The sequence below is a fragment of the Trachurus japonicus genome, unplaced genomic scaffold (assembly GCF_045865225.1).
Source record: "Trachurus japonicus isolate A0001 unplaced genomic scaffold, Traja_1.0 AP030520.1".
In the NCBI taxonomy this organism is placed as follows: domain Eukaryota; kingdom Metazoa; phylum Chordata; class Actinopteri; order Carangiformes; family Carangidae; genus Trachurus; species Trachurus japonicus.
In genome coordinates, this window is record NW_028220653.1 from 203,581 (window position 1) to 226,835 (window position 23,255).

General features: G+C 42.8%; 1 protein-coding gene and 1 pseudogene across 1 annotated transcript in view; both read right to left on the minus strand.

Moving 5' to 3' along the window:
- The window catches only part of LOC146960259 (uncharacterized), a 112,690-nt gene that overhangs the window by 41,575 nt on the left and 47,860 nt on the right, over window positions 1-23,255 (minus strand). The gene's annotated exons all lie outside the window — the stretch shown is intronic.
- Window positions 666-1,339, minus strand: LOC146960262 (uncharacterized; annotated as a pseudogene).

Below are 23,255 nucleotides of genomic sequence, written 5' to 3' on the forward strand. Positions count from 1 at the left end.
GTGGAGCAGCAACAAAGTTATTCTCTCTTCAGCTGACTTCAGTGACAGAATAATAACAGTCTCAGTAGCTGCAGATCAGGGGTGCTGCTGCCGGTGTGTTTTTAAACTTGGAGGGTTTGTTTTTTCTTCTCTCTTATAGGCCTATGTATTTGTGTATGAGAAACAGTGTCTCAGATGAAGAAAAAAAATCAGGACAGGTCTGACTATAACGTAGCCTAATCAATCAATGTCGGAAAAGCGGAATATTTGAAAAATAGTAAAGTGCCCCTACTCCGACAATGAAAAAAAAAATCTCGGACTAGTGGGACGCTTGAAAAATAAAATTAGAAGTCAATGTCGAAATAGCGGCATGTCGGAATAGCAGCATGTAACCACATATGGTGACCACGCGGTTTTGTATTAGTGTCCGCATGTTTAGTGATTATTGATATTCACAGGAGCGTCTGAGTGGTCAGCGCATGGTCAGCGTCGAGAACTTGACGTGCTAGCAACAGTAACTAGGGAGGGCAGGGATTTCTGAAAAATGTCCGGTTTTCCTGTCCACACGTGAAGCTGAAACCGGAGTTTTCGCCTGGACTCCGGTTACAAAAAACTCCGGTTTCAGGAGCCCAGTTCTGCGGTCACGTGTGGACGAAAGGCCAAACCGTGTAGAGAAACACACGGTTTCAAAAATACCCGGGTTCGTATGGACGGGGCCTAAGATTGTACCTATTGGAATCAGGGGTGTTAACTTTACAGAATAACAGGTCTGTTTTTGAGGTTGTGCAACACAAACAACATTTTCATAATGATTCCCATGAACATTCTCTAAATACACACCCTGATCAGATAAATGCGCAGTCTTGCAACTATATTCAAGCCATCGACCATTATAAAATGTAAACACACTAACACCTAAATAATCAGCTGTGGCTTGAATTTCTATTTCGGTTGCCCAATTACCAACATACCCCACTCTTGACTTCTGGAGGTATTCTGCCATGGATGAATACCCACTTCTCAAAATACCCTGATATGAGACAGGATTGCTCTGCAACTGTTTCACAGCAGCGCGCCTAATCTTGCCATGATACTTCTGCGTACCACTAATGGCCTGACTAACTGCCCTGAAGAAACAGTTCCCATCACCAACAATCTTCTCTGTCCTACACGGAGTACCTAAAGGACCAACAGCAGAAGATGAAGAAACAATTCGCTCTGATTCTATGTTGAACTGTTTACACAAAGCGAGAGCAACATCAGTAGAAAGGGGACGGAATTGTACATTTCTACTTCCTACATCCGCAACAAAAACAACATCAGAATTAATTGCAACATTATCAGTGCTCTTCACCCCCATGTGCTTTTACTCAGCGTAAGTTTACGCTTTTCACCTCTTTTAGTGGCAGCACAGACCACTGGTGCAACAGAACTGTTCTCAACAAGAGCCTCTTCCTCCATGCAATCAACAGCTGGACTAACACCCAAGGCCAAAGTACCTTTCTCAGAAACAGCACTGTCCTCAACAGGACCAGTAGCCTCTTCCTCCATGCTATCAACAGGACCAGTAACCTCTTCCTCCATGCTATCAACAGAAACAGCACTGTCCTCAACAGGACCAGTAGCCTCTTCCTCCATGCTATCAACAGAAACAGCACTGTCCTCAACAGGACCAGTAGCCTCTTCCTCCATGCTATCAACAGAAACAGCACTGTCCTCAACAGGACCAGTAGCCTCTTTCTCCATGCAATCAACAGCTTCACCAACACCCAGGGCCAAAGGACCTTTCACAGAAACACCACTGATCTCAAACAGCTTGGGTGTTTCTTTAAGAGCTCCTGCAAACTTGCAAATGTGCTCAAACAAATGGTGGAGAGACCTAAAATAAACAACAACATTTTGCCCTTCACCATCAACCATCCCAACTGCACTGCGAGCATGGGAGTCAACCACAGCGTACTGCCCATCTTCACCAATGATGGCACAAGTGCTGCCACCCACTGTAAAGAAACAGGTGTCATATTTTGTGCACATGTAGCACCGGTATCACACCACTAACTGCGCCACTGGACCAGTTCTAGGCTCTAAGGAGTGGAGAGCAAGAATAATCACACCAGAGACCGTTTCTTTAAGTATAAAAGGCCGGCAATTTACTGAATGCATAAAACACATATAAAACACAGTACACAAAACCAAAAATACCCTGCAGGTTCCCAATATTAAGGTAAGTATAAATGAAAAAATGTATTTCACCCTTTCTTTTTGTTATTTAGTTCACCTAGTTTATTTTAGTAAAGCTAATCTGATTTAATTAGACCAGTCTCTTTTATTTCCTAGGTTATTTTAGTCAGACTAATTTGAATTAGTTAGACCAGTCTCTTTCTTTTAGGTTGCACCTATTTTAGAATTCCTATTTTTCTTCCTGAGTTAACTCTTTTTTCTTTCTTTTACAGGTAAGAATAAACCTTCAAAACACAATCAAAATCAACGTGGACCACAGTTATTCAATCACATTCAAAAATATAAACTCAATAAAAAATAAAAGTATGACACTTTAAATTTAAGTTCAAGTCCAAATGTGAATTCAAGTGTTCATTTCAAAGAAAAGTTTCAGTTCGATTCAGTCCAAAATAATAATTCAAATCAGTTCTCAGTTCTGCTCAGCTCAGTTCAAACTAGTTCCTGATACTCCTACCACTCTGGCAGCGAGTTACCACACGCAGAGGATTTCCTCACTGATGCGATGGAGAAGATGAGCTGAAGGTCTGGGTCTGGCTCGCCATCTTGAATCCCGTCCGTGAATGTGCACGCCCGCACATGGCAGACCAATCCTCGCTCCGACCGAGCTTCCAACCGAGCAAAAAACCTGACCTGTATAACAGGTCATAAACACAATAGAACTCTTTTTAAATCCTCAAATCACACAAATAAATGCTTCACAGTTTTCACAGTTGTAACGTTACTGCTACGTTGTTTTTTCAACTCAAAATGGCAGCGGAGCGGTCTCTTTTATCTCACGGCTCCGTCTCCCACACTAGTTACTGCACAAATCTTTCATTTACACAGCTTACACACACTTTTATAACATTCACAGTCTTCATAAACCCAAAATATTAACTGGTAAACAGTTTATGACGGAGCATTTCTTTGTAAACAGCTACGTTTTCAGCGTTAGCTCTCCGCCAGAGAAGAAAAAGTACAACACGGTGAAAATGCAAGAAAATAAACACAAAACTCACCAAAACCGATGTGGTTTAGTTCCCATAAAATCCCCGTCAAGTCCCGACCAGGTAAGTTATGTTTTTCAACTGTAATATCGACTTTTTCACTCTTTTTCCTGCTAGTTTACCTACGCTCGTTTTCTCGTGTTTTCTCCTCCGTTCTCTCCCTCAGGTCTCTGCTGCAGCGTCACTGAGGTGCTGCGTCTGTGTCGCTGGTCCCTTAAAGGGGCAGCGACATTATTTTCCGTCAACAGACTTTTAATCTTAAACACTAAATGATTACTGTATTAACATTTTTAATTAACTCTGGTGATTAATTGACATTAAATAAATCACTTTTAACTTTCAAACTTATTTATGCAGCTTTTATTCAACTATTTATTCTTATTCATGTCATATTTTTAACGTGGGTTACATCCTCCCCTCTTTACCTAATGCACGTCCCTGTGCATTTTGAATTTATATTGTCATAACTCTAGGGGTTTTTGGAAAGCTAGGTTCTTCAAGGGAGTCTGTAAACACATCACTCAGGGTTTGAAATAAAGACTGAACTATTGTAACCAACGGGTTTCCTAGCTCAGGATAAGTCAGTCTTTTAGTCGCTTTTCTGTCTCTGATAGGTCTTCCTGAACAGTCACTTTCGTTCTGGTTGTCCGTTTGTTCCATATCACTTGTGTCTTCTTTGCTCTCCTGAGCAGGTTGAGTAGAAGGATAGACATTTTCCAGGTCTTCCTCAGGTAGGTTTCCAGTTTCCTGTCCAGCAGTTGAGTTGCTCTCTTCAGGATCAGGTAAGTCTTTGTCTTCAGTGTCAGGTAAGTCTCTCTCTTCAGGATCAGGTAAGTCACAGTCTGCAGGATCAGGTAAGTTACAGTCTGCAGGATCAGGTAAGTCACAGTCTGCAGGATCAGGTAAGTCACAGTCTGCAGGATCAGGTAAGTCTTTCTTTTCAGGGTCGGACGAGTCATCAACTGCAGGATCAGGTGAGTCTTTCTCTCTAGATTCAGGTAAGTTCAGGTCACAAGTCTCTACTGGAGAATCCTCAGGGAAAGCTTTGGCTACGTCTGAAGGATCTTGCTCAACAGCAGTCAACTCTTTGGAAGGTTCCGGTTCAATCCTTTCAGGTAAGTGTTCCATGGGTTCAGGGGTCAGGTCGAAACCTAGTGTTTCCACTCTTAGGTTTCTGTGATAATGATATTCCTCAGAGTCAGATTGGGATTCATCCCCATCAGCTCCATCTGATGTGTCATTTTTAGGATGTTGTCGAGTTCTTGGTCGCCTCACTGCCTTTGGCGGGTTAGTTTCACTTTCGATTGGGGTCACTGGAAGGAAACCGCATGGCAGCAGGAGGTCACGATGAAGAGTTCTTTGTGGACCATCTCTTGTCTCAGGTTTCACAACATACACTGGGACGTCTCCAGACTGTCTCAGGACAACATACACGTCGGACTCCCACCTGTCGGCTAACTTGTGCTTGCCTCTAAGGCGGACGTTTCGAACCAAGACTCTGTCGCCTTCTTCCAAGGTGGAGTCAACAACATGCTTGTCAAACCTTACTTTGTTGCGATTGGCTGTCTTTTTAGCATTCTCAGTTGCTACTCTGTAACTGTCTTCGAGTTGGGATTTCAGGTTACGGACATATTGCGAGTGAGAGCCTGGCTGATGATTGACTGGTAGGCCGAAGGCTAGGTCAACTGGCAATCTTGGCTGACGCCCGAACATTAACTCGTAAGGGGTAAAGCCAGTTGTCTCGTTCTTAGTACAATTATAAGCGTGTACTAACGGCTTGACGTACTCCCGCCAGTGACTCATTTTCTGGTTCTCGAGGGTTCCCAACATGTTGAGAAGGGTCCTGTTGAAACGTTCTACAGGGTTCCCTCTCGGATGGTAAGGAGTGGTTCTTATCTTTTGAGTGCCAATGAGTTCACACAGTTCTTTTATTGTTCGGGACTCAAAGTCGGGACCTTGGTCACTGTGGAGTTTTTCAGGAATGCCATAATGGACGAAAAAGTGGTCCCAGAGGGTCTTAGCCACTGTCCTGGCTTTCTGATTCGGGGTGGGGACTGCCACTGCATATTTCGTAAAATGGTCGGTAATGACCAGAATGTCCTTTGTGTTACTGGAGTCCGGCTCCACACTGAGAAAATCCATGCACACGAGTTCGAGTGGTCTTGCGGCCACGATGTTGACGAGTGGTGCGGCTTTCTGGGGCATGGTCTTACGTCGTATGCAGCGGTTGCAGGTTTTGACCTTAGTTTCCACCTCGGCTGACATTTTGGGCCAATAGAATCGCTTCCGGACGAGATCTAGGGTCCGCTCTGTGCCCATGTGGCCCATGTCGTCATGGAGGCTCTTGAGGACTATGGATCTCAGGTCTTCAGGGAGCACAAGCTGGTATTGAGTCTGAGCGCCCTCTTGTCGCCTGCGATACAAGATGCCATTTAAGACCTCAAGCTTGTTCCACTCTCTCAATAAGAGACCAAGCTCAGGAAGCTCCTTCCGCAAGGACGGTGGGGGTTTCTCTCCCGACTCCACTTGCCTGAGGACTTCACGGATGCAGGGGTCAACGTTTTGCTTGTCTCTTAGTTCAGCTGGTGTTAACGAGGAGACGACAGGTAAGCCACCAAGCTGATCCTCCTCTTCAAAGCTTTGTGGGAGAGCCTTTGGGTGATGGGCAAGTGACACAACCAACGTGGTGCAGGGTGATGTTTCTCCAGAGTGATTGTTGATCACTTCACGGACCAAGTGCTTCTCACAGATGGCTTTGATGGTGCTTTCATTCAGGTGTGCATAATCAGCCTCTGACAAGTGTCTTTTTGTGAATTGTTGTATCCTCTCCAACTCTTTTTGTGATGTTGTGTCATCAGGTACTCTGCTGTGAGGACGTCTGGACAGCCCGTCCGCGTCTTGATTTTGCTTACCGGCTCTGTACTGTAGCTGGAAATCGAACGTCGACAGAGCGGCCAACCATCTGTAGCTCGTGGCGTCGAGTTTAGCAGAGGTAAGAATGTATGTTAATGGGTTGCTATCTGTGACAGCAAGGAATGTGTTCCCGTACAGGTAATCCTGGAATTTTTCCGTTACTGCCCACTTAAGGGCAAGGAATTCTAATTTGTGCGCAGGATACCTGGACTCACATTTCGACAGACCTCGACTTGCGTATGCAACGACACGCTTCTGTCCCTGTTGCTCCTGGTAGAGGGCAGCACCGAGGCCCAAGGTGCTCGCATCTGTATGTAAAATGTAGGAGAGCTTGGGGTCAGCAAACCCGAGGATGGGTGCGGTCGTCAGCTTTTCGATTATGGTATCGAACGCTGCCTGGCAAGCAGGCGTCCATCTGTCACCAAAGGAGTCCTTTGGGTTGAAGTACTTCTCAGGGTTCACTGTGGTCTTAGCGTGCTTTCTCAGCGGCGGATAGCCAGCGGTGAGCTCGTTGAGTGGCTTCACGATCTTTGAGTAGTCTTTAACGAACCGGCGGTAATAACCGCAGAAACCCAGGAAGGTTCTTAGCTCTTTCAAGTTGTTTGGTTTTGGCCAGGTTTTTAATGCTGCTACTTTGTCAGGATCGGTTTTGATGCCTTTTTCAGACACGATGTGGCCGAGGTACTTTACAGAGGTTTGGAAGAACTTGCATTTCCCTGGCGACAGTTTCAAGCCAAACTCTTTCAATTGGTTGAGCACGCGCATCAACCTTTCCTCGTGCTCCTCCAGTGTCGAAGAGAAGATGATGAGGTCATCAAGAAAAACTAGGGCTTGCTTCAAGTTCAACTCTCCCATACAGCGCTCCATAAGCCTCTGGAACGTGCTAGGGGCGTTAGTTATCCCCTGAGGCATCCTGTTGAACTCGAAGAATCCTAGAGGGCAGACGAATGCAGTTTTGTGTTTGTCTGCTTCCTCCATCTCTATTTGATAGAAGCCTGATTTGAGATCGAGTACTGAGAACCACCTGGACCCGGTCAACGCCGAGAAGGACTCTTCAAGGTTAGGTAAGGCATATGAATCTTTTACTGTTTGTGTGTTCAATTTTCTGTAGTCTATGCAGAGTCTGACATCGCCATTCTTTTTCCTGACGACTACAATCGGCGAGGAGAAAGGTGACTCTGATTCGCGGATGACTTCTGCATCGAGGAGTTGCTGGAGATGGGTACGCACAGCCTCTATGTCCTGGGGGTGTATAGGTCTTGGCCTATGTTTGAATGGCGTCTCGTCACTGAGGGTTATGTGGTGTTTGATTTTGTCAGTGCGGCCAAAGTCAAGCTCGTGCAGTGCAAACACCTCCGGCATGGAACTCAATTTCTCTGTTATCCTCTCTTTCCACTCGTTGGGTACAGGAGAGTCAGTGAAGTCAAAGTCAAGGTTTGGTTTTTGGTCAGGTTTTGTGGTGGAGTCTGAGTCAGGGGTCTTGACAGGTTGAACACTATTGACAGCGTGTATCTCTGCTATGACAGCCTTTGGAGACAGGGTGATGTCATGGTGTGACTCGTTCTTGAGTGTGACTGGTATGCAGCGTGGCAGCTTTGGTGGTAGACTTACCAGGCTATCTGTCACCAGGATGCCACCTGGCAGGGACGATGACTTTGGCGACTCTACCATCACCCACTTTCCAACATCAGGTGTTCTGCAGCTCACTGATCCTTCAAGGACTTTGGTCTGTCCGGCTGTGATGGTCTCAAAGTCTCTACTATGAAGCCTCACCTCTCCCAGGCTGGAATCAACGGACTGTCTTTTCCTGATTTCAAGGGTCTTTAAAACAACTTTGTAGCCATAAGGAAGAGACTCATAGTTCTGAGGTGCGATCTCTGCATACTCTTCATAGAGAACATCCAAAGTATTTGTGCCTATAAGCACTGATGACAAGGTGGAGCGCATGTCAGGTACAACCAAGACCAGCGTAGGTACCTCGATGTCGGCTCCAAGCAAGCTCTTTGGGAATCTGATGGTGGCTTGAACATAGCCAAGGTAAGGGACGCTTTGACCGTTGGCTCCTTCCACTTCAAGCAGGTCATTCAAAGAATTGAGAGGTAAGTGAGACAGGTTCTCCAGATAGAAAGAGTTGGGGATCGTTGTTACTTGGGAGCCTGAATCCAACAAGCAACTGCAGTCTTTGTCACCTATGATCACTTGTGCGGTGCACTTGGCTCCAATCAGACCTTTTGGTAGGGTTACTGACTGTCTCTGTGTGTGAGAATACACATGGGCTCTGTGCAGCTTCTTTTTGGGACACTTTGTCTGTGTTCCAGTCCCCGTTTGTCCCACAACCGGAACTGGGTCTAGTTTAAAGGATCAGGCTTTGAAGCGCCATGTTGACTGTCCCATGCTAACTGCTTTTCTTTTAGCTGCTTCCTCTTCTCAGCTACAAGAGATGGGTTTGGCTCACTTTCGCACTGAGGCTTGATGTGTCCGCCCTCTCCACATTGAAAGCAATACCAGGGCCTTGGTCTATTGCTTGTGTTGTTGTTTGCATCTCGGCTGTGGGGCTGCAGCCTTTGAGATGTGTGAGTGATAGCTGGAGAATGTGTGCTAGCTGTTTGGGGAGCTACTGGTCTGGAAGCTGATTTAGCTTTTCTACTGTCTCTCTGTGTGATACGTGTGAGCTGGGACTGGAGATCAGCTATTTGTTTCTTTAGGTCTTGGATTTCAGACCTGTGATCAAGAGCTGGCTGAAATGAGTCGCAGTCTTCTTCACTCTGCACATAAACACCTTGATAATGAGAAGACACTCTTGGTTTTGAAACATTGAAGTGCTGCTTCATGCGGGATGCTTTGGAAGAACGCTTATCTTCTGCTGTGCGGAGTAACAGGAGAAGTTCAGCAAAGGTAGGTGGGTTCTGCTTCTTTTGTTCTAGCTGGAGTTCAGCTATCAAGATGTTGTCCCAGCAGCCTCTGACGAACTGTCTGAGAAGATGCCGGTCAAGGTCGCTTGCAGTTACACCTCCCCTCCTGAGGGTGGTGCTCAGCATCACCTGCAGCCGTTGTAGATAAGCTGAGGGTTTCTCACCATTATCTTGCATTGTGTTGAGATACTTTGCGAAAAGGTCATCTCCGTCCTCGACGGTGCCGAAAGCGGAGTCCAAGATCTCCAAGTACACATTAAGAGGAGATTCAGGTGTCAGGTGCTTCACAATATCAATAGCAGGTGATAAGAGACTTTCAAGAAGCTTTCGTGACTTGTAAAGATCAGACTGTGTTGTAAGTTCCACGTTGGAGCGCCATGTCTCATAATCCACTTCATTGTTGGGACGTGGGACACGCCCAGAGAAGGGTCTGAGTCTCAAGGAAGTGTGCACCTGCAGAGCAGAATCTTCATTTCTCACTATGTGCTCAACGATTACTTTTTGTATGTCAGGTGGATTGACGACAGAAAGTTTCAGAGCAGGCTGTGTCTTTTCTTTAGATGGTGTCGGTGGTGGAGACCAGTGATGTTGAACATGCTGCTGCGGGGCCGTACTGGGCAGGGGGCTTACCTGTGCAGCATCTTCAGGGTCATGTTGCTCTGGGGCATCAAGTGAGTTCTGCTCTGTATCTTCATCTTGGGTCTCTGAGTGATCTAGATCGACAGTCTCACTGATGAGGGAGAGCTCTTCTTTGAGGACAGCTGCAAAGTCTTTGCCAGTCTGTTTTGCAATGTCCTTTAACTCTGAAAGGTAAGTCTGTGTAGCTGTTTTGCTAGCTACAGGTGTGTAGACACTAGCTAAGGCTCTGATGTGGTACGTGACATCAGTCTTAGTCTTACTGTTAAGTCGGTGTGGCAATGAAGGTAAGAGAGACTGTATAGCTGTACCATACACATACTCTACGATAACCTGTTTGCCTGACTCTTGTTCAATGAAATCTACTCGAATTACCCTTTGAATGGAACCATATTGTTTCAGGAAGTCACTTAGTTCGTCATCGGTTTCTGTACCAGTTATACCGCTAACTATGACTGAGTTAGGGATTTTTACACTACTCGTTTGAACGACATCCATTTTGAATCTCTGGTAGCAATATTATACGGTCTCTGGTTTCTAGTTTTAACTGCTTTAAGCCACTCCTGGCTGGCTCGCCATATTTGTAGCACCGGTATCACACCACTAACTGCGCCACTGGACCAGTTCTAGGCTCTAAGGAGTGGGGAGCAAGAATAATCACACCAGAGACCGTTTCTTTAAGTATAAAAGGCCGGCAATTTACTGAATGCATAAAACACATATAAAACACAGTACACAAAACCAAAAATACCCTGCAGGTTCCCAATATTAAGGTAAGTATAAATGAAAAAATGTATTTCACCCTTTCTTTTTGTTATTTAGTTCACCTAGTTTATTTTAGTAAAGCTAATCTGATTTAATTAGACCAGTCTCTTTTATTTCCTAGGTTATTTTAGTCAGACTAATTTGAATTAGTTAGACCAGTCTCTTTCTTTTAGGTTGCACCTATTTTAGAATTCCTATTTTTCTTCCTGAGTTAACTCTTTTTTTCTTTCTTTCACATTCAAAAATATAAACTCAATAAAAAATAAAAGTATGACACTTTAAATTTAAGTTCAAGTCCAAATGTGAATTCAAGTGTTCATTTCAAAGAAAAGTTTCAGTTCGATTCAGTCCAAAATAATAATTCAAATCAGTTCTCAGTTCTGCTCAGCTCAGTTCAAACTAGTTCCTGATACTCCTACCACTCTGGCAGCGAGTTACCACACGCAGAGGATTTCCTCACTGATGCGATGGAGAAGATGAGCTGAAGGTCTGGGTCTGGCTCGCCATCTTGAATCCCGTCCGTGAATGTGCACGCCCGCACATGGCAGACCAATCCTCGCTCCGACCGAGCTTCCAACCGAGCAAAAAACCTGACCTGTATAACAGGTCATAAACACAATAGAACTCTTTTTAAATCCTCAAATCACACAAATAAATGCTTCACAGTTTTCACAGTTGTAACGTTACTGCTACGTTGTTTTTTCAACTCAAAATGGCAGCGGAGCGGTCTCTTTTATCTCACGGCTCCGTCTCCCACACTAGTTACTGCACAAATCTTTCATTTACACAGCTTACACACACTTTTATAACATTCACAGTCTTCATAAACCCAAAATATTAACTGGTAAACAGTTTATGACGGAGCATTTCTTTGTAAACAGCTACGTTTTCAGCGTTAGCTCTCCGCCAGAGAAGAAAAAGTACAACACTGTGAAAATGCAAGAAAATAAACACAAAACTCACCAAAACCGATGTGGTTTAGTTCCCATAAAATCCCCGTCAAGTCCCGACCAGGTAAGATATGTTTTTCGACTGTAATATTGACTTTTTCACTCTTTTTCCTGCTAGTTTACCACCGCTCGTTTTCTCGTGATTTCTCCTCCGTTCTCTCCCTCAGGTCTCTGCTGCAGCGTCACTGAGGTGCTGCGTCTGTGTCGCTGGTCCCTTAAAGGGGCAGCGACATTATTTTCCGTCAACAGACTTTTAATCTTAAACACTAAATGATTACTGTATTAACATTTTTAATTAACTCTGGTGATTAATTGACATTAAATAAATCACTTTTAACTTTCAAACTTATTTATGCAGCTTTTATTCAACTATTTATTCTTATTCATGTCATATTTTTAACGTGGGTTACACACACCTTGTTTAAACCATCTAAGAGAGTGGTGTGCACACCTGCATCAATAAATTCTCCCGTTACCACATCAACATCGCCAGCTGCATAATCACCAAACTCCAAATCAAATGTATCTCCATCAACGACACACTGCTGAGGCAAATCTGGAACAGAAGGACGCTCAGCCCCAGCACTGATCAAGTTGCCCTCCCTCAAAGACGTGTAGAGCTGATCACCAGAGACCACTACCTTGTCCAGTGTGTCAGGCTGCCATGAAAACACACTCTCTGTGGTGTGTTTCACCAGAGCCACCAAACTAACAGCCACACACTGAAGACCTCCATATGTAAACCGCTGGTCGCCTTGATGGAAACTCCCTCTAACGGAAGTGCGACCCTGGGACTGAGTGGGAGCCTGTGGAGCCGCCGCCACCACAGGAGCACTGCAGCTCTCTCCCTCAGCAACACACTCCTCCACAGAGATGCTACCAAGACCAAACCACTCTGAACCTAACGACTCCTTCAGATTCAGGATGTGAATTATCAGGTCATTCCAGGACGTGTTAAAAACAACAGCAGACCGACCCGTGTCTGAACAAGCCAACCCTGAAGCATTGCGCTCCCTACAATCCACCACTGCGAAGTACTCCCCGTGCCAAATGATCAAGCTAACTGCTCTGTGGAGATGCAACACACACATTCCATCCCTCAACAGATGCTCCTGCAGCTCTTCGCCCAACGCAGTCCCATCTTCGAACTCCTTGTCGACAGCCTGCCCAACATCCACTTTCCACTTCTGACCAAACAGACCAAACTGCTGCTGGCCGAACCCACCCCTTCTATTTCCCACCTGAGCTGCCAACTTCCCCCCCTCAACACAAACATCATCAATGTCTGCTGCGCGCCAGGTACAAACTGGAGAGACACTATGTCTGACTGCTGCAACGACACTGCATGATACGTAAGCATCGACATCGAAATGGGACGATGCTTTACGCGGGCTGCTCCCTGACACTACTGCGTGAGGCTGATTGTCTTTACACCTGCAAGGCAAGGGGTCAATACGCTGACCTGAAGGCTGGACAGGCAGTGGGGCCGGAGGGACAGCTGCAGGAGGAACAGCCACAGGAGGGACAGCCGCAGGTATGGAGCTATTACTGTTGCAATATTATTTGCAAATGCGTATCTCAATCTGTGTGTGTGTATTCAGATCTGTGTGTGCGTATTCAGATCTGTGTGTGTGTAATATGATCTGTGTGTGTGTATTCAGATCTGTGTGTGCGTATTCAGATCTGTGTGTGTGTATTCAGACCTGTGTGTGTGTAAAAAAAATCTGTGTCTGTATTCAGATTTGCAAGTGAAGACAAATCTGCAAGTGCATGCAAAGATCTGTGAATGTGAACACAGATCTGTAAGTGTACATAGATCTGTAAATGTGTAAACCGATCTGTAAATGCGTACATAGATCTGTAAATGTCTGTCATCACTTACAACTCAGGCAGGAGCTCTCCATTGGCTGTGTTTTTACACGTGAATTTTGCAACACTTCTGCCGCAGCAGATCTGTGATCTGCAAATGTGTAGAAATGAGATTTGTCTGTGACCTCAGTGTTCCTTTTCCCTGAGCTCAGGCTCACAGGCTCACGCTGCCTGGCTGCAGTAGCAGTACCGCCTACACACCACCAGTCGGCGCGTAGCACCCAGTGATGATAAGCGTGTCACTTGGGGTCATTTCATTGCGCTCACGGTTGGCGTTGTGTCGAGTGTATGGTCGGGAGGCAATACACATGAATTCAAGAGTGTTCGCTGTAAGTACAAGTTCATGTTTCAACAGTAACTTAGTTGTCAGAAGTATTATTGCCTTCTTAAAATAAATTATCAGTAATGTTATTTGTGAACAAGTTACGTTTGCTCAGCTTGTGTGTGTCACTGAGCAAATATGTCAAGTAACGTTAGCACTAGAAGCTAGCTAAATTAACAGGTCCCATTAATGTTGGCTGAAAACGTTGTTGCCCACACAGGAGGGTGACTTGCATGTTATTTAGTTGTAAGCAGGGTGAAAGGGCGATTCCCTCTGTTAGCTGTGAACTCAGATTTGCGCCAAATGCTAATGTTTGTGTTACGTTACAACGTCTGAATTAGCGTAGTAACTTTATAGACGGGTTTCTTGTGTACAAACAATACTAGGTGCGCGCGCATCCAGGGGGCAAAAGACTGCAGCTCTGAGTGAACTGATGTCAATGCAGATGCTGTGTTGTTAGTAGGGCTGCAGCCGATATCCGAGTACTCGAGTACTTTCTTGGCTTGGGCGGTATCCGTGTGCCATTTCACTAGCCCTACTCGGATCCCCCCCGGCGGACGATCTGATGGGGGGAGCGGATAGCTGTTTAAACACATTAGCTAGCGTTAGCATGCTACCGTCACAACGCGACCTGCCCATCTGCCTGTGTGTGTGAGGAGGGGAGAGAGAGAGAGCGCGGCCGCCACAGACTCGTTAATAAATGCAAAACGCTGGATGCGCTGGTTGATAAATTACGTTTTTATAATATTCTATAATATTCCCAGAACGTATTTCAGATATCGATATTCGACATTAGCAGTTATCTCATAAAGAAGCCTAGTGTGTACACAAACAACAACTTGCGTGCATAAGTCTGTATGTACAAAACATTTTAATTTTTTTTAAAATTTATATTATTTTTAGTTTTATGACACCAGTGCTGCAGACTCTCGCCGCTTTTAAGACCTTCGGGACACCAATCCGCCCTTTTAATGGCCAGTAGCCATAATCTTCTTCTTTTTTTGGAAAACGGATGAGATCCCCTTGGTTTATTATACAATTTCCATCCGTCCTTTGCTGGTTTGTGCAGTTCCCTTACGAAAGAAAAATATATTTACCAATATATTACTTGCAATATATTGTAATATATTGTAATATATTATTCTTCCATTACATTTTCCAATATATTATATATTGTAAATATATGGAAAAATATATTGATGACACATATATTATACAATATATTATATATTGCAATATATGGAAAAATATATTGATGACACATATATTATACAATATATTATATATTGCAATATATGGAAAAATATATTGATGACACATATATTATACAATATATTATATATTGATGTAATATATTGTAATATATTGCAATATATTGCAAAATATACAAAAAACTGCCCCTTTCAATATATTGAAATATATTAAACCTGAATATATAATATATGGGTTTATATATCCCAAAATATATGCAATTTTATATTTATAAATATCCACCATAATGTATTCAGATTTATATGATAAAATGTATTGATAATATATGAAAAGATATAGTGTCACATGTATGTTCAATATATGGTAGAATATATTTTAAATATATGTAAAATTATACATGAAATATATGTATGGCTATGTGTTCAATATATTGTGGAATATATTTAATATATGGAAAATTATATGGAAACAAAAACATGACATATGTGTTCAATATATTGTGGATGAATACTTAAATATGCAAACTGCAATATGTGCACAAACCTTTATACCACATATTAACACAGACTGGGTAATTTATCAAAAGCAACCTTTATTTTCTTTTAACCTCTTAAACCCTGGCCACATTTTCAGAAAAAATGCCTAAAAAGACATACCCAAAGTAAATGAAGAATTACTCCACTATAAAAACGTTCATATGCATGTTCTTGGTGTCCTTGGACATCTATGGACTTCAGAGAATGTATTCCCAGTCTAAAAAAGATTGTGTCTGTCACTATGCCTGAGTAAATTGGAATCAACCAGTGCAATAATGTGAAATTTCTATCCTCGCCTGAATTTTCCCCCTATTTGACAGAGGATAAAACAATGCCAACAATGATTCCATGTAGACAGATGCCATTGATTACCTTCAGCAAATCCTTGACTACATATTTATCAAATTTGATAGAATTTGAGCAAAGGGAAAAGCCTCTACAAAGGTTTTAGTAAGGATACAACCAGGCGGACACTCATTTTGGCACAATTTGGCACACTTTGTGCCAAAATGTGCCAAATGGATTATTTTCCACTTCCCATGGAAACTGGCTGGAAAACACAACTTATGTCCATTAGGCTAGTGTAATGCCATCTACTGGAGCTTTTGGATATAACATTTACCATGTGCTTCATCAGTTTGTACCATTGTGCATAATATATGTATAATTAAAATCAATGAAAACAACAATAAAATGTATCGTTTTGTCTCCACATGGAGTAGTTTTATGAAAACAGTGCAGATATCAACAATAATATGATAAAAACAACAACAATTAGAACAAGAGCAGGGTAAGTGCAAAAAATGCAACTATTCACATGGCCAAAAATGTCAATGTGCAAGAACTTTGATGTGCAAGTAAAGAAAACATCAAACAACAATCACAATTAGAGAAAAATAATGTTCTCTTGAAAACAACAATTGTAACAACAATTATAACAAACAGCAAGCAACAAACAGAGTGAAAAAGTGCAACAAATGTAACTATTTACAATGGGGTGGGAGGGATGGCATGCCAGCAGCGGGCTTATTTTTGAAGTCCCATGCCATGGTACTCCAGGAAGCAGTTTCTGTCAGGAACAAGGCAAAGTGACACATTGCACCTGGAACAGTACGTGGGTGTCTTCATGTCCCTGACTTTGTAGCCCGGCATCTGCTTGGCCTTCACTTTCTCCTTGGCTGCACAGACCACACACTTCCTGCGGTCCTGAGTGCCAGTGCTCCCTCTGAACACAGGCATGCAGGTGTTGGTGAGGCTTGGGCGGGGGGTGGCTTCAGCAACCAAAGCTTTAGCCTGCTCAACCATCTCCCTCATCAGAACTTCTCTGAATTGTTTGTGGGACATGGGGGTCTGGTTGTGACCGCTGGCCACAGCTTTGTGCATGATGTAGCTGTTGACGACAGCAATGTCGATGAAATGGTAAAAAAACGTCTTGTACCACCGCATTGTCTTGCCATGCACCGAGTAGTAGTGGATGAGGGCGTCTGAGAGATCCACCCCACCCATGTTGATGTTGTAGTCCCTGCACGCATCAGGCACATCCACTGGAGCCCTGTGCCAGTGTCCATCTGGCCTCTTCACCCTCCTCAGTACAGTGGCTCCGCTGTACGCCTTGTGAAAGGTGCTGCAGATACTGACCACTTTTGTGTCCATCCACCGTGCAAAGAGGAGGTTGCCCTTACGGATCCACCTCATGTCTCCCCTCTCAGGCTTCTTTGGAAGGTCGTTGTTTGTCGTCCTTGGAAATCCCTCTCTATTTGTCCTGATGGTGCCACAAGCTGCCGTGTGATTTTTTAAAAGCTTGTTGAAAAGGAGCGGACTGGTGTAAAAGTTATCAACATAAAGATGATATCCTCTTCCAAGGAGGTCAAACCTCATCAGGTCCATGACAGATGTGACACTGAGGCCATCATCTTTCTGTCCCCTCAGTTTGACCTGACTATTATCTTTACCCTGATAAACAAAAAAATTGGAGGTGTAGCCAGTTTTAGAATCTGCCAAAACGAATAATTTGTAGCCGAATTTTGTTGGTTTGTCTTTCATATACTGCCTGAATCCAATGCGGGCCTTGCTTGCCACCATCCTTTCGTCAATTGTGATGTTCTGGTATGGTTGAAAAAGAGAATTGCAGGCAGTAACTATCTCGCCGTAGAGTGGTTTAATTTTGAAGAGTTTGTCAAACTGTGGTGTTCCTCTCTTTTTTTCGTTTTCCTCATCTTCGGTGACATCAGAGAGATGCAGAGACCAAAAGATGGCCTCGAACCGGTCCCTAGACATGCTGCTCTTGGGGAATGCGAATTGATATGGCCAGTCCCTCCTCCAGAAGTCAGCCCTTGAGTGCACATGTACCAAGCCAAAGAAGATGATGATGGAAAGGAAGACATAGAAGGAGTCGACAGAGAGGGGAGACCATTTGTACTTTGAGCCTCGTGCCAGTCGTCGCACAGCATTCTCATTTGTGTTGTTAATAATGCTGTGTAGACTGCTGCTGCTGAAGAACAACTTGAAGAGGCTGAGGGGAGACCAGTTGACACTGGTGTCTATCCTGGGGCCAGGTGGGTTTTTTGGCTCAAACCGTGGTGTTGGGGGTTCGGCATCTGGCTCCTCCTTTGTCCTCCATCTCTCCTGCTGCAAGTCTCCAGCAGCCAGTTTTGGCCGCTTGCTGGCTTGCCCTCTCTGGCCAGGACCACGGCCACGACCTCGACCTCTTTTAATTGGCTTGTCGGGGGAAGAGGACCCGGGACTGGAGGATGAAGGTTGGAGACTGGAGAAACTGTGTGGTGGGGGGACATAATCCAGATCCTCATCTCCCTCATGATCACTGTTGCATGAAAACAGAGCAATAGATGTTGAAAGAAATATATTCAAAAGACTGGCAAATCACATAAATTTCTAAGAGCAGAAAAGCATATAAATGTATCATTGAAGCAGTAAGAGACAAAATGTACACTAATCAGTACACAAACCTTGATAGGAGAGGTGACGCCTCAGATGGAGAGGGTGGCTGAGTGTCTGGAGTTGGGGGGGGCTGAGGAGATGATGGGCCTGAAGCCTCACTCTCCTCTTCTTGTTGGCTGTGAAAATGATGATAATAATTAGTATTTGGGACAAAATATGTAATGATGTACGTACATTTGACCAAAGGAGACAAAGGTAGGTCAATATAATTGAGTAGCCCTGACCTATAGGCTACTGTATTGTGTTTGCACTTGTATGTACTTTACATAAAAATATATATCTACAAAAAAATAGTATTGAATTGAATTGCCCTGCTTTATACTGGACTGTGTTTACACCTCTTCAGCCTATTCTGTACAGTACAGAGCACAGCCTGTCAGAAATTACTCCCTCACACACTATATATATATTTTTTGTCATTCACAAAATGCCGACAATAGGAGTATGATGAACATAAACAAACGGGACTGACTCAGGGGTCATTTCAGTGCAGTGCGCAGTCATGCCGGGCAGAAGCAGTAATCCCAAAGATCGTATAATAGCAGAGGACACACTTCACTTTTTTTTTTTTTTTTTTTTTTAGACCTCTTGGTTTGTAAACACTGAACAGCCCCCACAATGCATGACAAAAATAACTAGCTTACAAACTATCAGCGGTTTTTCGAGCTGGAATAGGCCTATAACTTTTGACCACAAAACAGCAAAGGTAAGATGCATTTTACGATTTTGTGATGTTTATTTTCGCTACTCTTTGGCTGCTAGTTCGCCGAGTTTACGTCGCACAGTGAAGGGGGAGACATCTTTGTATTCAACAGAGCCTCTGCTTTCATATGACATGTCGTTTGTTTGGGTAGCATCTGCTAGCATGACATGGTGAATCCCGTTTGTTTGGTTAGCATCTGTTAGCGTCTGTTAGCATGATGAGGTGAAATGAGAAGTGACAGAGAAGTGCACCTGCGCTGTTTTCATGTTTTTGTTACAGTACATGCCAATATACGTTTGCTTGGGGTTTGAAGTGTGTTTCGTTTGGTTGGCAGGGCTTAGGGTGGGCTTTCACCACAAAAATGAGCCATTATAAGAAAGACAAATACTTACAGGTGAACGCGATCCACACGTAACGAAGCTGCTTCTTCCTCCGAGCCGCCACTCTCTGAGTCAGATGAGTCGTCAAAATCAATGTCCGACCCTCTCTGTATCTCAGCCAAAATTTCAGCCATGTCCTTGTATCTCTTCGCCATTGTGACAAGAAACACTAAATAGCCTACTCAAAAAACAAACAAAAAAACAATACTTCCATGCAAAAAACCCACTTAGACCGTAAAAAGACCGACTACAACAGGTGATGACGCTGGTGACAAAGAGTTGGCGCCACCACTGTTCGCAATGGCGCACTGCAACGCATTTTCGCTGTTACCTTTACGCGGGGTTTCAATCTCTACTGGGTATTGTAGTCCATAGACGGCTTGGTCTCATTCAATTCAGCTGCTCCTCCCCTTTCAAAGGACTACAAACATGGTCGCACCACATTGTGTTCTGCGATGATTCAAGGCATTTATTTCCTCGAATCACACTTTTTAAATGTCACGAATTTCACACCAACAAGGTTTAAAATCATATCTAAACACTAACGTTTTCACTAAAATGCACATCCAACCTTCTTTTATGAACATTAGAGTATAAGGATTGATCAACAATTGAAAGTAAACACCTTTGTACTGTCTTACTACTTTTTTTTACTGTGTTAATTACTGCCGGGTTTTTTCGGCCCGCCCACGGGCCGAACGGGCTTAACAGGTTAATCAGGCACAGATACTGAACCCAGTTTGAGGTAGGGAGCTATACAGGCCTATTAAAACCCCAACCAGGGTTCCTACAGCTTAAGCCAAGTTAAATTTAAGACTTTTTTTAAAACCACTTGAAATTAAATTTAAGACCAACTTCATAATAAACACAAATGCAGAAAAAAAAGAAACACCTCACATCAATTACATAGGGTTAGGGACAATTTTACCCACTTTCCTATGTGATCCAAGGTAAAGTGACTGCTACATGAACATTGGATTGTGTCTCTTTCCAGCTGTCCTTTCAAAATAAATGCATAAAAAGTCCGAAAAAAAAAAAAAAAAACACCACTGACTCGGAATCTGGTGGCTGTGAGAAATTTAGCGTTGACGGCCGCCACTAAAACTTCTCTATGTCGGAATGTTACCAATTATTTTGAGATTTGAGACTAATTACAACCATAAAATACCACTTACCAAGTGTTAACATTTTTAAGACTTTTGAAAAATTGATTTAAGACATTTTAATGCCAATTAAGGCCTTGTTTTTAGATTAATGAATTCAATGCCTTTTAAGACTTTTTAAGGATCCGTAAGAACCCTGCCAACAGGCCTGGCATATGGTCAGACAAAGGAAATGTGACTGACTCTACATTTCTGAACAGTGCAACATTTTTAAAGAATGCCATTGAACAGAAAATACATATACTTTTGGAACTGTGGAAAAGAAATAAATAGCCAAAAGAAAATTGATGTAGCAGATAAAGCAGATGTATGTATGTAGCAGATGAAGAGATGTCCACCCTCCAATTGGTAGAAATCAGCTGGCTCCTTGGTGCATCTAGGGAAAAAGAGAGAAAAAAAAAGAGATTTTTTAAATATTATTTAAATTATCTGTATAAAATGCTCTGACGTCCTTTGCTTCATTCTAATGTTCAACCTAACATCAAACATCAGATCATTCACAGGGGGTTTGGAGGGGGGTGTCAAAGAGTCAATTGATTAGTACTCCGCGATTATCAAATACTTTTGCTTGAAATGCCTATCCCTACTGGAGTCCAGACTCCACACCAGTAAAAACAAGATAATAGACCACTTGTTTAATGTTAGTATTCAGTCGGTATTCAGCTGTATAGTCAATGATTTCCCTCAACTCTATCACTCAGTCAGCCAGCATCTAGTCTGGGGCCGTTGACCCGCTGTTTTGGTAGGAAACGGATCCAGGGCGAGAGAGACAGACCTTTCCTTCAAAATAAAAGCACCAAGCTAATAAAATGCGGTAAAACTCTTTAATTTAAGGAATATAATTTACAAGAAAGTCCCCGAGCCATTAAATTGACATTTTGCTTTTATTGTATTACAAGTTAATGTTTATTTTATAAGTTTTATGTTGGTGAATACTTTTATTTTGGTGAATTTGGTGATTTCTGTATCCGCTACAGACAGGAACCAGAATGCAGACTAATTGGGAGGTAACTGACACCAGGCTCTTCGCTTGTCTGAAGAGCCTGCAAGCTTGTTTTGTAGCGGAAGCTTCTCAAAGCTCCTCTTCCCGGTTCGTCATATTTGGACGAACTGGGAAGAGAACAGACCCTGGTTCGTCCAAATATGACGAACCGGGAAGAAGAGCTTCGAGAAGCTCGAAAAATAGACTTATTTCATTGTTTTTGGGACAATTTCGCATTTCGGGGCTTCAATACAAGACGAACATTACATACGAGCAGCATGGAGGTATTTGGATGTTTTTTGGTGTGTCTTTTTGTTACGAAGACAGTTGGTATCCATTTGCAACCGTCATATGGACATGCACTGCTACGTCGAGACCCCCTGTAACTCAGAGAAGCCACTGAGGACTCTGAAACTTCTCCCAGCCCTTAGTCGACATGAGGGTGAGTAGATAATGAGTGCAATTTCAATTTTGGGTGAACTATCACTTTAAAAACTTGAACTGAAATTAATCTGAACTAGGTTTAACCCTTTACCGGGCAAGTGACTGTTTTTGGACACTTCCGCACATGTTATATTTCCGCCCCGTGCTCCCCGTCAGTAAGAGCAAGAAACATGTGGTCTTCACCAAGCCAATCAGCAAAGACTAGGCTACATTACGGTATACGTCATCATAGCCTTTGACCAATCAGCAGAGACCAGGAATGCCGCTAACTTTCTCTTTTTTTCGACCGCGGAAAAAGACGCTCAGTCGGCTCGGCTCGTGGTAGTAATTAGATCGATACATCACAACTAATCAAGCTAAGTTGATGACACTCACACATTTTACAGTTGATAAGTTGTGGTAAGTCATGACATAAGTATTGTTTGTGGAGATGTTAGTGAAATGAGTGAAAATACACAATGAAAAATGCAGTGACCATATTTGATCATACGCCCGTTTATGGTAAACACTGAAGTGTCCGTTTTTGGACATATGCCCTATTCTGGTAACAAACCATATAAGTGCATTTCCCTCACAAATAAGGCAATAAAACTTAGGAAAGTGTGTTATAATGTTGCCTAATGTTTTTATTTAACTTAACAGTGATTTAGAGAGAATTTTAGACATTTTGAAGCTATAAATAGTGAATATGAGTGATTTTTCTCAGTTTATGAATTATAAACAGTTGTGTAAAATTCTTTAGATTAATTAATGTTGTCTAAGGTTTTTATATAGCCATTCAGTAATTCAGAGAGAATTTTAACTAATTTCAAGACATTTTGAAGCTATAAATAGTGAATATGAGTGACTTTATAATCGTATAAAATACGATATAGGTATTATATATACAAATGCCTATATACATATATATTATTATTATTACAATAATATTATAATAATTCCAATTTATAAGCCATACATGTTCTAAAACTTAATAATTTTTGCACTTTATGTGTTTTTCTTATATTTTCTATACATACACTTATTGGAATTTTTCTTTACCACAAACGGGCAAGGAACCAAAAATGGTTACTTAGTTGACCTTCAATTTCTACATGAAAATGAAAAATTTTGAAAAATGTCAAAATTGTAATTAACTCATTGAGTGCCAACCACGTAATTTCTCGTTTTTCGTTCCCATGCGTTGAGTGCCAAAAACGAAATTTTTCGTTTTTTGCTTTTTTTTTAAATTATGAAAATAGACACTTTAATACACATTATATGTAAATTTGGGGACTCTACGACGAGGAGAACTGAAATAGATG